The 14,238-nt window shown below is 41.0% G+C and overlaps 1 protein-coding gene across 13 annotated transcripts in view; it reads right to left on the reverse strand.

Annotated features, from left to right (window-relative positions):
• The window catches only part of TJP2 (tight junction protein 2), a 124,035-nt gene that overhangs the window by 58,393 nt on the left and 51,404 nt on the right, over window positions 1-14,238 (reverse strand). Inside the window, exon 1 of one of the 13 annotated variants that reach the window (XM_035702347.2) lies at window positions 9,907-12,371. The exons of the other annotated variants lie outside the window; for them this stretch is intronic. The gene's annotated coding sequence lies outside the window, so the exon portion shown is untranslated. Of the gene's footprint in view, window positions 1-9,906; window positions 12,372-14,238 lie in introns of those variants that run through there. 13 annotated transcript variants of the gene reach the window in all.

Raw genomic sequence — 14,238 nt, forward strand, 5'->3', positions numbered from 1 at the left:
CTCAGGAGCGATCTTGGTGTCATCTATGAGCAAGTCTGAGGCAGGTCAATGCCGCAGGCAGATTTGTATTTTTATATATTTGAGTCTAAATTCCTTATTTTTACAGAGAGCTAGAAAAGAAATGTAAGCCTAGGTCGACAGCCCCAGCTGGTTACTGGACACAAGAGGTGAGGAGGAGGTGGACAGAGGGGCCTGACACTGATTCCATGGGCATTTAATGGCTTCTCAGGACAGCTGAAGCCAAGGGGTCCATCCAAGGCTCCAGCCAAAATCCCCCTTCTACTGTGAGGAAAAACTATAAAGTGAACTATAATTTCCAAGCCAGGTTCCAAAGACACAGTTGCAGTATTGTCACTGAGGAGTGGGCAAGAAACAGGGTCAGGGAAACACACAATAACACAACACACGAAGCTCTCTAGCTGTTCCGCTCTGTAAGTTTGTCACTAACCAGCTGTTCCATGAGCATCTTGGATGATAACACCCATCACTCCAGGGTTTTGTCAAGATGGACTGAGAATTTTACGTGGGAGCTTTTATAAACTCTGAAGTGCCACGTGAGAGGGGTGTTTCCTATGTTAAGTAAGTGGCACCCTAAACAAAAAAGTCAATGTGGTATAAATTGAGTAAGATTTTAAAAATAGCCTGTATTTTTAAAATGCAAAACAAAGACCTAACAACACAGGACATAGTCCCTCCCCACCCTCAAGGGATGCTTGTTTTTAGGATGTAGGAAGGCCTGGAATAGTAAAGAGAAAATGACAGTCAATTGGCTCAAGGGCTGGGGTATCAGCCACTGATGTCACCCCAAAGCTTTTCTAGATCTCCTAAGCTGGAGGAACATCAACTCCTTTTCTGCACTACATTTTTGTCAAGACTTTGAACCCATGACGTCATTTTATTATAATGTTGAAGGTTTCCCTGACAGAAAAGAATGAACCGCTTGGAACTGAAATAGTCAACAATGTAGAAACACAATCAACAGTGCTGTCCCGAGGCTGGAATCCAGGAAAATAAGAACATCCAAAACCCAGACAGAGGTGTTTCAGACTCCTACAGGGACATTTCAGTTTCATGGCCTTTCTACACCCTGTAAACAAAATGTATTTTGAAATATATTTTCTCCACAGTTGCCTGTGCTTATGTTACTGCTTAAGTTGGAGGGAGTCTACATTCAACTTCTCAACTGGTCCCTGTTATCTGTCACCTTCCTGGACTGAAACCAGAAAGCAAACGAACCCAGCCCCGTCTCTGTTTCGTTTTCCCACAGCCAAGAAGGACGTCAGACAAGAGTGTCCTCAAGAAGTGAGACTCTTCCACAAGTCAGTATCTTGACATTTGCATGTCCAGATAGTAGAATGGGTCAGGTAGGGCGAGATACCCAAGCTTCCTGCTTCTGGGAGTTCTAAACCATGGCCCAGCAAATGTTCTCTTTAAAAGGCCACATAGTGGAATCCCTGGGTGGCGCAGCGGTTTGGCGCCTGCCTTTGGCCCAGGGCGCGATCCTGGAGACCCGGGATCGAATCCCACGTCGGGCTCCCGGTGCGTGGAGCCTGCTTCTCCCTCTGCCTGTGTCTCTGCCTCTCTCTCTCTCTCTCTCAATGTGTGTGTGACTATCATAAATAAATAAAAATTTTAAAAAAAGAGAAACTTTAAAAAAATAAATAAATAAAAATAAAAGGCCACATAGTATATTTTTTAGGCTTTGGAGGCAGAAGATATTACATAAACATTTACATAACTAATTTAAAATGTACCCATTTAAAAAGGTAAGAACAATTATTTGCTAGTAAGCAGGGAAAAATAAAAACAAAAAGACAACCAACCAAACAGGCAGTTGATTAGTCTAGTCTAAACTCATGCAAAATTTAGTAACAGCCTACTGATGTGGTAGGTGTCTATTGACCAAGACACTGTCTTTACCTGGAAGTTGCTCACACCAGTACCGAAGGAAGTGCACACACTTCTTGATTTGTGCTTTTCCTTCACTTTGGTTTTCACTATAATCCTAAATAAACTTTAGAACTGCTCTTAGGATCCAGTCACTGTTTGGGGATAATCCTGTTCTGTTTGCTCGTTTACTTTTTTACTTTTTTTTGTTTTTTAAATAATAAGGAGTAAGTTCTGAGTGCGAACATAACTCAAAAGTTAGGTCAACTGAAAATGAACTACACTTGGTTTTGGTAGCAACAGAACTTACTGGTTATAATTTACCTAAGCTAAATTCTGAACTTGTTCACAATTTCTAATCACACACCACACAGGAAGCTGGCCTGACATCAAAATCTTGCTTCAGATAATCCTCAAAGTAGATCATTAACTATATGTGTTAGTATTATCTACATTGGGCAAGACACTTTGTGAAGAACTGTGTTAGACAATGAGAAATAAAAACCTTGGTTCCTGATTTCAAGCCGGAATGTTCTCTGTGCACCCTCACAGAGAGATTAGGATATGGCACCCACAACACCAAATGGGGCTTTAAGAGTAATGTTTTAAAAAGAGAGATATAGGGATGCCTGGGTGGCTCAGCAGTTGAGCATCTGCCTTTGGCTCAGGGCATGATCCCGGAGTCCCAAGATGGAGTCTCACATCAGGCTCCCTGCATAGAGCCTGCTTCTCCTGTCTCTGCCTCTCTGTGTCTCTCATGAATAAGTAAATAAAATCTTTAAAAAAAAAAGAGAGAGAAAGAGGGGTATAAACACTAGAAGTTTCCACTGTCCACCCTGAAGTTTGGTTCGACTTACAATCTGGTCAGAACTATATAGCCAGCATTTGTTGTGGCTGAGCCTAGGACCAAGAACCAACATTTTTTTTTAAAGATTTTATTTATTCATGAAAGAGCCAGAGAGAGGCAGAGACATAGGCAGAGGGAGAAGCAGGCTCCATGCAGGGAATCCAATGTGGGACTCAATCCCAGGACCCCAGGATCACACCCAGAGCCAAAGTTAGATGCTCAACCACTGAGCCACCCAAGCATCCCTAAGAATCAACATTTCAAATAATGTCAGCTTTAACAGACTGCCCACGCATGCTCATCTAACTCATCAGTTCTGGGTCCTGGGGGAAGACAGCTGTGTAGTGAGACAGTAAGGAAGAGAAAAGGCACCCTTAACAGGATTCCAGGGGGAAACTGTAAAGAAACAATGTCTGTATTTGGAGCTTTCCCAGCTCTTTCTACCCCTTGGGCTGTTTGCTGTTTTCAACATCCTCCTATCCCAACCTGCCCAAGGGTGAACACATGGCACTCCATAACATCTACTCCACCAACAAAATGCTCTAACTCCAAAATTCCAACTCTATCTTGATCCTCAATCAAAATTTTCACTATATCTATCATATGGTCTTGACTACATATTAAAAGAAGGCTTACTTTCCATTTCACACAAAAGTGTGAGTATCTGGTAGCCTAAACTTCTTGGGAGGTATGTGGTGTTTTAAAAGATGTACTTTGATCCTCAGGCAACTTGTGATAGAATTCTGACCCTTTAAACAGCCAACTTCCCAAACACAGCAAGTCTAAGATGTTCTGATTCCACAACCCATGTGCTTTTTAGCCACAAGTTTTTCTTCATATTAACAACAATTGTGGGGGGTTTGGGCAGGTGGATGATTGGGGAGGAGTTGATGGGATAACAGTCATTTCTAACCAGAGGTTGTGTAGACCTGAAGAAAGACTCTCATGGACAAGACATATTCTTAGTATTTCTATAACAAATTGTGATTTAGCTAGTTGTTTATATAATCTACTTCCCCATAAATCTGTGTCTTACTCATCTTAGAGTCTTTGAGATCCTATATACAATAATAAAGACAAACAACTCATTGAAAAATGAAAATACCTCTTAAAAACATTAATATATTATTGTGGAGCACCTTGGTGGCTCAGTTGCTTAAGCGTCCGACTCGTTCCAGCTCAGGTCATGATCTCAGGGTGGAAGGATCAAGCCCTGCATTGAGCCCAGTGTTGGGCTTGAGATTATTTCCCATCCTCTCCCTCAGCCTGCCTCCCCCCTTCGCCCATACAGACGCTCTCTCTAAAATAATACTAATAATAACAACAATAATAATTTATATAATATTGCTACTAATGATTTCCTGGAGAGAAAAACTTGCATACACTTTCAGTGATAATGTTTAAATTCCTAAAAATCAACAGAGAGCCTTCTCCTATTATATCTTTACCCATCTGATTCTGAAAAGCAAAGGCCAGTGGAGTTCGAAGAACCTACCCGTTTCGAATTAGTCAGGTGGACTCAGAAGCCCTGCCTACCACACAAGCTGTGTGACACGGGGCAAATTACTTAACATTTCTGAGCCAGTTTCCTCACCCTATCAAATCCAGTTTTAACACCTACACCCAAGTGGTAGGCATCAGTCAGTGAGATCTGCACCAAGGGTCTAACACTCCATCTGTAAATGCCTCCTTCTTTCACTTCGCTACAGGAAAGTTAGAACTCCCACAGTACAGAGTAAAACCCACAGCATCTCGCTCAGTGTCCTGGGCTTCCTCACGACTAGGCATTTTTCACAAACAGTGGAAGTTCTGCTGCACACCTGGCCACTGAGCAGGGTGAGCCTGCCCCCAGCACACCTAAGTGGTAGAAATCAAGGACACAGTCTCAGAGCTGCTCTACAAGCTTTACGAATGCATATTTTAGATTTGTTCCTCCAATGATGGAATGTTGCTGTTTCCACCAGTCTCCAAACTTTTTTGCTGGACTGGGAATATAGTAAGAAAAGGGAGAAAACACACACCCATGCAGATCCCACTTCAGTCCTTTGTGACTTACCTGCCCCTCGGTCTCCCTTTCACCTTCCTCCACTGCCTGAACAACTATGCTATCTCTGGACTAGGAAAGCAAAGATCTAAGACCTGCTCTCAAGAACTCATAACCATCCCCCAACACTGAAACTGACAGCCCTCCCAACAGTCAGCTGAACACAGGCCCCCATGAAAACACCCTGCTCTTCTGAAAAGATAAACATATGCACCTTAGTTTAGATTAGATCTAATGGAGGACCTTTTCTGCAGTTCACCGTTTCCAAGCATTCATTCTGATTAAGCTCATCGCAATCAAAAAGCTTGTTACTTACTTCCTGTGAAGATCATGGACTATCCATGTAGCAGGCTATACAAATAGAGCCAATTTAGCCAAGGTGAAACAGATGAAGGATAGACAGACATGACAGCACCCCAATTTCTACAGTACTTCACTGCATAAATCATTATCCCAAATATAAAGCCAAAAGAACAAGTCTGGTAACTGTCCGAAGTGATAGGTTACTGCAGTTTTTTCAGGACAGTTCACAGCTGGGATATAATCCAATCAGGTCAACATTTATATTTAATCATCCAGTCATACTCAAAGACCACTTAGAACAACAATGCAATTATTACTTGAAACTTAAAAGTAAGCCCAATGAACTTTTTTACCCCATAGTGACGTGTGTGCTCTCCTTTGCTCCTGTTCTATTAATAGGTGAGAGATATTCTTTGAAGCAGTACATGCTGGCTGCAAATATTTCATGGTAATAAATGGTAAAAGCATTGGCAATTTACGTTTTCTGAACAAAATAAATCATAAATACGATACTCAGAAAATTTAGCAATGAAAAAAAAAAAAGAAAAAAGAAATTTAGCAATGCCTGAACTAAATTTTTAACTCAGTTGTTTCTCCACATTTTATGGAAAAAAGGCTCACAGAAAAGTTTATCTTTAAAAAGTACATGACTAAAATTCCTGAATGTGAGGAGGTTTCAGGATTGACAAGGGTGACATGTGATTGCAGCTGCCTTTCTTAATTCCCTAACTTTTGTGGAATATCAGCTCATTCCAGAACTTGACTCACTGAAAAAAATCTAAAGGCCACTGGCAAATAAAAATAAAGGCTGTACTTAACAAAATATACAAAGCACCACACGGCCCTTCCTGAAGCTGTAATACTACTAGGTGAAATATTTATAGACACCTGGATCAAAATACATATATATTTATATCATTTTTGTTGAAGGAGTGAATTAGGTCAGTGCCCTTAAGAAGCTCCCCATCAGCTCTCTTTTCCACTCTCCAAACAGTGAAACCCTTTGTCCATTGTATTAACCACTGTAAACTGTTTGGACATCCATTGTTAGCCCTGGCCGACTGGGTAAGTCTGGCTAAAAAGAGATAAAATGGGATTCTGTCAATATATTTCTAGCACAATAAAATTTAAGCAGCTTTGCAAAGAACCAGCTCACTCTAACTACTACACCAGTGGCTGAAATGAAGTTTCACTGGTCACGCTTATCTTGGCACTTAAAATATTTGCATTCCTATTGCTTCAGATTTTTCTGCAAAGAGCCTTCCGGAGTAGCACTAGAGATAGAAGCTTAAAATAAAATGTTAATCAATAAATCACTTGGTCAACTCACCTCAAAGCAATAATAGTAAGGTCCCTAGGAAGTAAAAAATTGATTCAATTGATTCAAGATGTTTAAATGTCTAAAGAGCAATACAGTGTAGCCCACATTTCATAATAGAAGCTAGAAATAGGGCAGTCACTATTGTCCAGTGTTTTGGTAGTGTGCTGTAAGCATGAGATTCTAGGCACCAAATAGGATAAAAATGTAGTTTCTTTCCATTTCATTTGTCAAAAGACAAAGGCAGTTAAAGACCCAAAAAGGGAATATCCTTTTTAGCCTATCTTATCAACAGGATTTTTTTTTTAAAGATTTTATTTATTTATCCATGACAGACAGAGAGAGAGGCAAAAACACAGGCAGAGGGAGAAGCAGGCTCCATGCAGGGAGCCCTATGCGGGACTCAATCATTGGACCCCGGGATCACGCCCCAAGCCAAAGGCAGACACTCAACCACTGAGCCACCCAGTTGTCCCTATCAACAAGATTTATATATCATCTTTTTGTTTATTAAAAACTAACAAGTCAGAAAGAATTCAAAAAGAAAACACTCAAGTTTCATAAAGTATACATCAAAACAGCTGTTCTTAGAATTAAGTCACCTTTCAGTTTCTACATTAATAGGTAAGCTTGCAAATTATAATTTCTCAAGCTTATTCATAAAGAAAAGTACCTAGAATCACAGATTAGTTGCCAAAGAAGCTGAGGCCCTTCAGAGAAATAATTAATGTGACAGGTAGGTCTTAGAGCAGCATCCATCCTCCAGCAGGTGACTATAAAGTCAAAAGACAGATTCTGAATGTGTGTGACAGAAAGCGGTCTTAGGACTCCTTGGACATCATGTTCTTCTGTAATAATGAGAACGCTAATAAGTTACAACCACTGCCATTTAGGTTGCCAGTGCAACCCTCAGAGGCATCTATTCCATTTCTGGTTGGCTGGCACCCATCTTCCTGTACTCCCAGCAGCCAGAAACCCCCCAACCTTTGGCCAACACAGTGCACTTGTTTAAGATCTAGAGGGAGGCAGGAAAGCAGATGCCATTGTTTCCTTTTTTCCTATAGCAGCAGTTTCGGGGCAAAAGTAGATTTGCCAGACCTGAGCTCTGCAGCTGTCACTAAATTCCCTATCATTTCAGCCACCTCTGAGCTGCACAGGCTGAGAAGGTTGCAGAGGGTTTGCAAGGTCCTGGCTCTGGGCCACAGCAGCTTTCTGACTTTCTGGGGGGCAAGTACGAAAGCCAGTGGCACTTAATGCTCTTAATGTAGGCACTTAATGCTCTCCTCTAAATGCATTTCTCCTTAAAAGAACTAAAATGTTGTCTCTCCTCTTCACTGCCCCTTGACTAGTCAGGTACACAGAGCCTATTTCACAGCTGAGAAAAACTGAACATGAAAAAAGTAAACTGCCTGAGGTAGAACAAGCAAGTGGCAGGACAAAGGAATTCACACTCAGGTCTGCCTGACTTCAGAGTTACAGAATGAAAGTTAAACATATCCCCAGCATATGATCCAGCATTTCTACTCCTAGGAATTGAGATAAAAGAAATGAGTGCATAAGTCCACAAAGCAAGGTGTAGGTGGTTTCCCTAGCAGCTTTAATCATGATAGGAGAAAACACAAACAAACCTTGACAACGATGTAAATATCCATCAGCAGAAGAATGGATAAACAAACTGTGGTGAACTCATATAAATGGAATACTACTCGGCAACAAACAAGAACTACTGAATCACATAACAATATGGATGAATCTCAGAGAAGTTATGTTGAGCAAAAGAAGCCAGACACAAAATGTTGACTTCATTTATATAGATTCTCTCCAAGTCAAGAAAACTATCCCATGGTGAGAGAAGTCAGAAGAGAGTTTCCCTCCAGGGTAAGGTAGTAACAGAAGGAAAAAGTGGCGAGAGAAGCTTCTAGAGTGATGGAAAGTCTTGTTTTTTTTTTTTATCTAGGTGGTAATCACACAGGTGAATACATTCATGTAAGCATTCATCCAGCTCTGGAACCAGATAGTGGTATCTGCACGATACTGTGGATGTACTAAATGCCACTGAACTGTATACTTTAAAATGGTTAAAATGGTGGATCTTATGTGCTTTGCCACAACAAAAACAAATTTATCAAGCTGTCCCCTTGAGATCTATGCATGTTACTGTATGTAAATTATACTTCAACAAAACACCAGAAAAACAAAAATATTAAAAAAGCTTCATTATGAATAAACAAGGTTGCAAGGATAGACCCTGGATACCACCCACTGTTTCTATGGGAAAATTTTTCTGCTTTCCTGCACATTTTTTTAACCTCAGTTCTTTGGTAAATTGAGTCCACCTTTCCTGCCTCTTCCTGATTTGGGTAAAAACATCTGCAAACTGTGCACTTAAGCAGTATGAGAAATATTTCTCCCAGACCTTTAATTAAAATTCAAATTCAGGTCTGTTAGAAAGAAGGCCACCGGTATTCAAGATGAACCCCGTGCCTCTTCACTTCAGTGTGTTGCCGCTTGCCTGTTTTTAGACTCCAATAATAACACCAGTAGGAAAAGCACAAATGTTTCCAGTTCCCTTTCTGGAAAATCTCAATGAGTGTTGAAGATGCCACAAATCTCTCTCCCCTCTTAAAACTCATGCAGACACTAAACAGACCAGCCCAGGGTAGGCAAAGTGTTCTGCCTCAAGTTATGCTGAAAACCTCAGAAGTGCCTAAAGTGATGCCTAAACTCGAGCAACAGTGAGTGATTTTGTGTTAGTTGGTGAACAACGAGAGCCTACAGCAGTAACCAGGTAGCTCATCTTCAGCGCATTTGTGAAGAACAAACCAGAATAGGCTCCCAGCTCCAGGCCTGCCTTACCTTCCTCCTGCTAGAGGCAATGTGGCCCCTGTAAGAGAAGCCCACAGAAAAAGAAGGGGGAATTGGAGACTCCCAGTATGCAGCTCTTAATGGGAAGAGTGGAGGGGAAGAAGAAAGAAAAAGAATGATCCTCAAGAAGCAATGCAGGATAACTGCAGATACTGGCTTGGGCTGCAGAGCAAGGAAGAGAATACAGCACATGGTGTGGTGGTACATTATTTAAGCTGCAACTGAATAATAGATCTTTCTAGCACTTCATGAGCTAAACTACTGCCATTCTTGGGTTCTCAGTTCGTCCTTCAGAAAAATATCTTTCAGAGAAAATCCACTGGACCTTTTCTTAAAAGAAAAAACCAGAAAGAAAACAACACAAGTGTTTTAAGGAGCATGAAAATACTTTAAGATAACAAGAACCATGAGAAATTATTTAGAATGTTCTCCAGGCTTTATACCCACTTAGAACCTTAAGCACTGGAGAAGACTTCAGACTTTAAATACAACTACTCATTTCCCTATAAAGAAACTTAGATTTACATGCCTTAGCCGCAGTCACCCAGCTAATTAGTACAGCTTATATACCACTACAGAGAAGGTCCAGACGTATATACATCTACAGTTTTTTTCTTACTCACAGACAATCCATCCACTCACTATATAAATGTCAGGAATCCACTCTTCTGAGTTCCCACTGAGTCTTCAATTCTTACTGGTTTATGCAACAAAAGCCTTCCCCAGATCCAGTCAGTTCAGTGTGGCAAATTTGGTGGATATGTTTGGTGTCCTATAAGCTGCTGGGGTTACCCAGATGACTCAGACCAAGGAGGGGCTCAGGCAGACGGGAAGTGACTGGCATGGAGCAGACATGATAAGGGCTCTAATAAATACTGGCATGTGCACACCAGCCAATCACAGGCAAGAAGGAAACTGATTCAGCTGAGTGAAGAAGGGTAAGGAAGGAACCAGGCTTCTAAAAATGAGCTCACAGGGACGTTCCTTCTAAACAAGTCATTCTTTTTCAAAAACAGAAATGGTTAATTTTACTAATCAATTCCCTAAAATAATTTCATTCTGCTTTTGCCAGATAATATTTACAAGCAGTTTCTCATGGACTGAGAATGAGCTGGCTGCCTCTCAGAGCATACACTATCCTCCTTCCCACACAGACTTAGGGTCTCAGGTGTGCTTGACTGCATAAGGCAAAAAAGAACCTCACAACCTAGAACTTGGAACATTTCCTTTATTGCTGTGACAATAAATGGCTCTCAAAAAACAGTTCTCAGGGAGCCTTGGTGGCTTAGTAGGTTAAGTATCTGCCTTTGGGCTTGGGTCATGATCTCAGGGTCCTGGGATCAAGCCCCACGTTGGGCTCCCTGCTCAGGGGGGAGTCTGCTTCTCCCTCTCTCTTTGCCTCTGCCCCACCCCCACACTCTCTCTCTTAAAAAAAAGGTGGTTCTCAAGAAAGCCGTATCAGACCATATATCCTCCTCAGAGGAACAAACATCTTAGAAGCTACAATTCTAAGAAAAGTTCATTTATGGGGATCCCTGGGTGGCTCAGGGGTTTAGCACCTGCCTTTGGCCCAGGGCGCGATCCTGGAGTCCCGGGATCGAGTCCCGCGTCGGGCTCCCGGCATGCAGCCTGCTTCTCCCTCTGCCTGTGTCTCTGCCTCTCTCTCTCTCTATGTCTATCATAAATAAATAAAAATAAATCCTTAAAAAAAAGAAAAAAAGAAAAGTTCATTTATTCCTACTGATGATCAGAAAGCATTATTTCCCCCTGTTCACCTTCAACTAGAATGACAAGAGTATCTGCAGTGTTCTCTCATCTCTACCAAAGCTTTTCTTTAATACAATGGCAAAGATATAACTGGACGTTAATCATTATCTGCTAATTACAGTCTAATAACTGTTACCTACCAGGAAGACTATCCTAATAACTGTCTCAAAATATATTATTTATATCCCCCTCCCAATGCCTCTGGCTTGTCACTAACTATAAATATATAACTATGTATTTAGTCTCATAGAGAGTGTTTATCAGATGAGGCATACTGTAATTAAGGTTTCAAAAGATGATGCCATTTTTTTCTTGTGAACATAATGTATATATTCATGTAGCTGATTAAAATCTACAACAGAAAATAATAATCTCCCTATTAATTAATTAATTCTGAAGTCCATCTTTATATATGCATATAGGTAAAATTTAGAAAACATTTGTATTCAAGGACAGGACATGAGATCTTCGCCATAATTAATGGTTTCATTTGAATTTTTTTTTGGTCAGTCCAGCTTCTTAAGTACAAATATTTTATTCACAAAATATTTTTTTAAAGATTTTATTTATTCATGAGAGACACAGAGAGAGAGAGACATAGGCAGAGAGAGAAGCAGGCTCCATGCAGGGAGCCGGATGCAGGACTCGATCCCAGGACCCCAAGATCATGCCTTGAGCCAAAGGCAGAAGCTCAACCAATGAGCCACCCAGGTGTCCCTCACAAAAGATTTCTGAAGTGTATGCTTTCACCACTCCTAACTCCTAACATTCCTACCACCCCCTAAATCTCTCTCTCTCTCTCTCTCTCTCACACACACACACACACACGTGTGCAATGTTGGGAAAGGACAAACAGAAGCAAACTATAAGTTGTGAATATTATAATTAGGAAATATTAGTCTGAAAGTTAAAATAAACATTATTACAAACACGCATATTGCTATGATCTAAAAATGTAAAAGATATAGGGGATCCCTGGGTGGCGCAGTAGTTTGGCGCCTGCCTTTGGCCCAGGGCACGATCCTGGAGACCCGGGATCGAATCCCATGTCGGGCTCCCAGTGCATGGAGCCTGCTTCTCCCTCTGCCTGTGTCTCTGCCTCTCTCTCTCTGTGTGACTATCATAAATAAATAAAAATTAAAAAAAAAAAAAAAAGATATGGGAGCACCCAGTTGGCTCAGGGGGTAGGCATCTAACTATTGATCTTGGGGTCGTGAGCTCGAGCCCCACCTTGTGAGATAGAGTTCGCTTAATAAAAAGAAAAAAGGGCAAGATGGATAAGTGATTAAGAAAGAATGTGTTATGTTTTTAAGATTAAAGACCTGATTTAAAAAAAAAAAAAAAAAAAAAAAGACCTGATTTAACTGTAACTATCTGGCAGAGGCACTAAACAAATATCTGCGTAGATTTAAAATGACTAAAGTACAAGTTCCTAATTGAAGGCTAAGTAGTTCACGTAAAAGGTGTGCATGCACACACATGATTAAGTATTTTGGTGACTGAAACAAAGTGTTTTCTATTCTGGTTTTATTTACCTACCATGACCATGAACTTCAATTGCTCATTTTTTTCTAGGTCAAGGCAGGGTTACTTTTTTTTTTTTTTTAGGGTTACTTTTTTTTTTAACCTCAAGACTTTCAATTCCTACTACCATCCTTGCCAGAGCCTACTTCAAAGACCAACATAAGGTACGTTTCTAAAAAATTAAATCCATTTTAGGGCGCCTGGCTTGCTCAGTTGCTGAAGTGTGCAACTCTTGATCTCGGGGTTTTGAGGGTTTTCTTTTTTTAAGATTTTATTTATTTATTCATGAGAGACACAGAAAGAGAGAGGCAGACACGGGCAGAAGGAGAAGCAGGCTTCATGCAGGGAGCCCAACGTGGGACTTGATCCCAGGTCTCCAGGATCACGCCCCGGGCTGAAGGTGGCACTAAACCGCTGAGCCACCCAGGCTGCCCGGGGTTTTGAGTTTAAGACCCATGTTGGTTGTAGAGATAACTTAAAAAATTAAACCTTTAAAAAATAATAAAAAATTAAATGCATTTACACGTGAGGACTATTTGGTTCTCTGTTGCCTTTGGCATTGCTGGATCAGGAAAGCAAGCTGCTGCTCCAGAGCACAGCGATGTCCCTGTTGCAGAGCCCAAGTATTTCCTCCATTTTCAGTCCATCCTATCACAGATGTCACACCAACAGACTTCAAAATTGCAGAGTCAGGGGATCCCTGGGTGGCACAGCGGTTTGGCGCCTGCCTTTGGCCCAGAGCGCAATCCTGGAGATCCGGGATCGAATCCCACGTCGGACTCCCGGTGCATGGAGCCTGCTTCTCCCTCTGCCTGTGTCTCTGCCTCTCTCTCTCTCTCTCTCTCACTGTGTGCCTATCATAAATAAATAAAAATTTTTTTAAAAATTGCAGAGTCGGGACATCAGAGTGGCTCAGTGGTTGAGGGTCTGCCTTTGGCTCAGGTCGTGATCCCAGGGCCCTGAGATCCAGGTCCTCGGACTCCCTGCAGGGAGCCTGCTTCTCCCTCTGCTGTGTTTCTGTGTGTCTCTCATGAATAAATAAATAAAATATTTTAAAAATAAAATAAATAAAATCTGCAGAGTGGCTTGTGGGAAGCAGAGAAAGGAATAAGAATTAAGCAAGGCATCAAATTGCTTCACAAATACACTGTCTCCAATAAAAGATAAGACAGCTGGATAGACAAGAGCAAAGTATACATGTTAAGACACAAAGTCTGTCAAATTCAACTTTACTGGCTTCTCAGGGCCATTCCTGAAGGTGTGGTCAAGACAGACACAGCCCTCCGTAACTAAAACATCACATTCATATTTTAAACAGTGTTACCAAGTCTCAAATTTCAAGGGCCACATTTACAGTTTTTGCCTTATTCTCATACCACTCATCCCCATAATTTATTATTCTTACATCAGACTTGTTGTTTTACTTAATAGTTCTTGTACTTCACTCTAAGCAACCGAAATAAGTGAATTTGGTAGCCAGCTTTATATTTTTTATCCTTGAAGTACAATATTCATGCACAGTAACTGAAAAATAATGTGCCACCCCACCCATGAGTCTGTCTGTGTAGCACACTTTAGAAAACACTGTTTGGGGAAGAGCAAAAAAAAAGTGCCCAAAAAACACTATTTGGGGCAGTGGCAGAAAAAAAGCTTATTAATAACATATTAGGTATTTCTTCAATA

Source organism: Canis lupus, chromosome 1 (genome assembly GCF_003254725.2).
Source record: "Canis lupus dingo isolate Sandy chromosome 1, ASM325472v2, whole genome shotgun sequence".
NCBI lineage: Eukaryota > Metazoa > Chordata > Mammalia > Carnivora > Canidae > Canis > Canis lupus.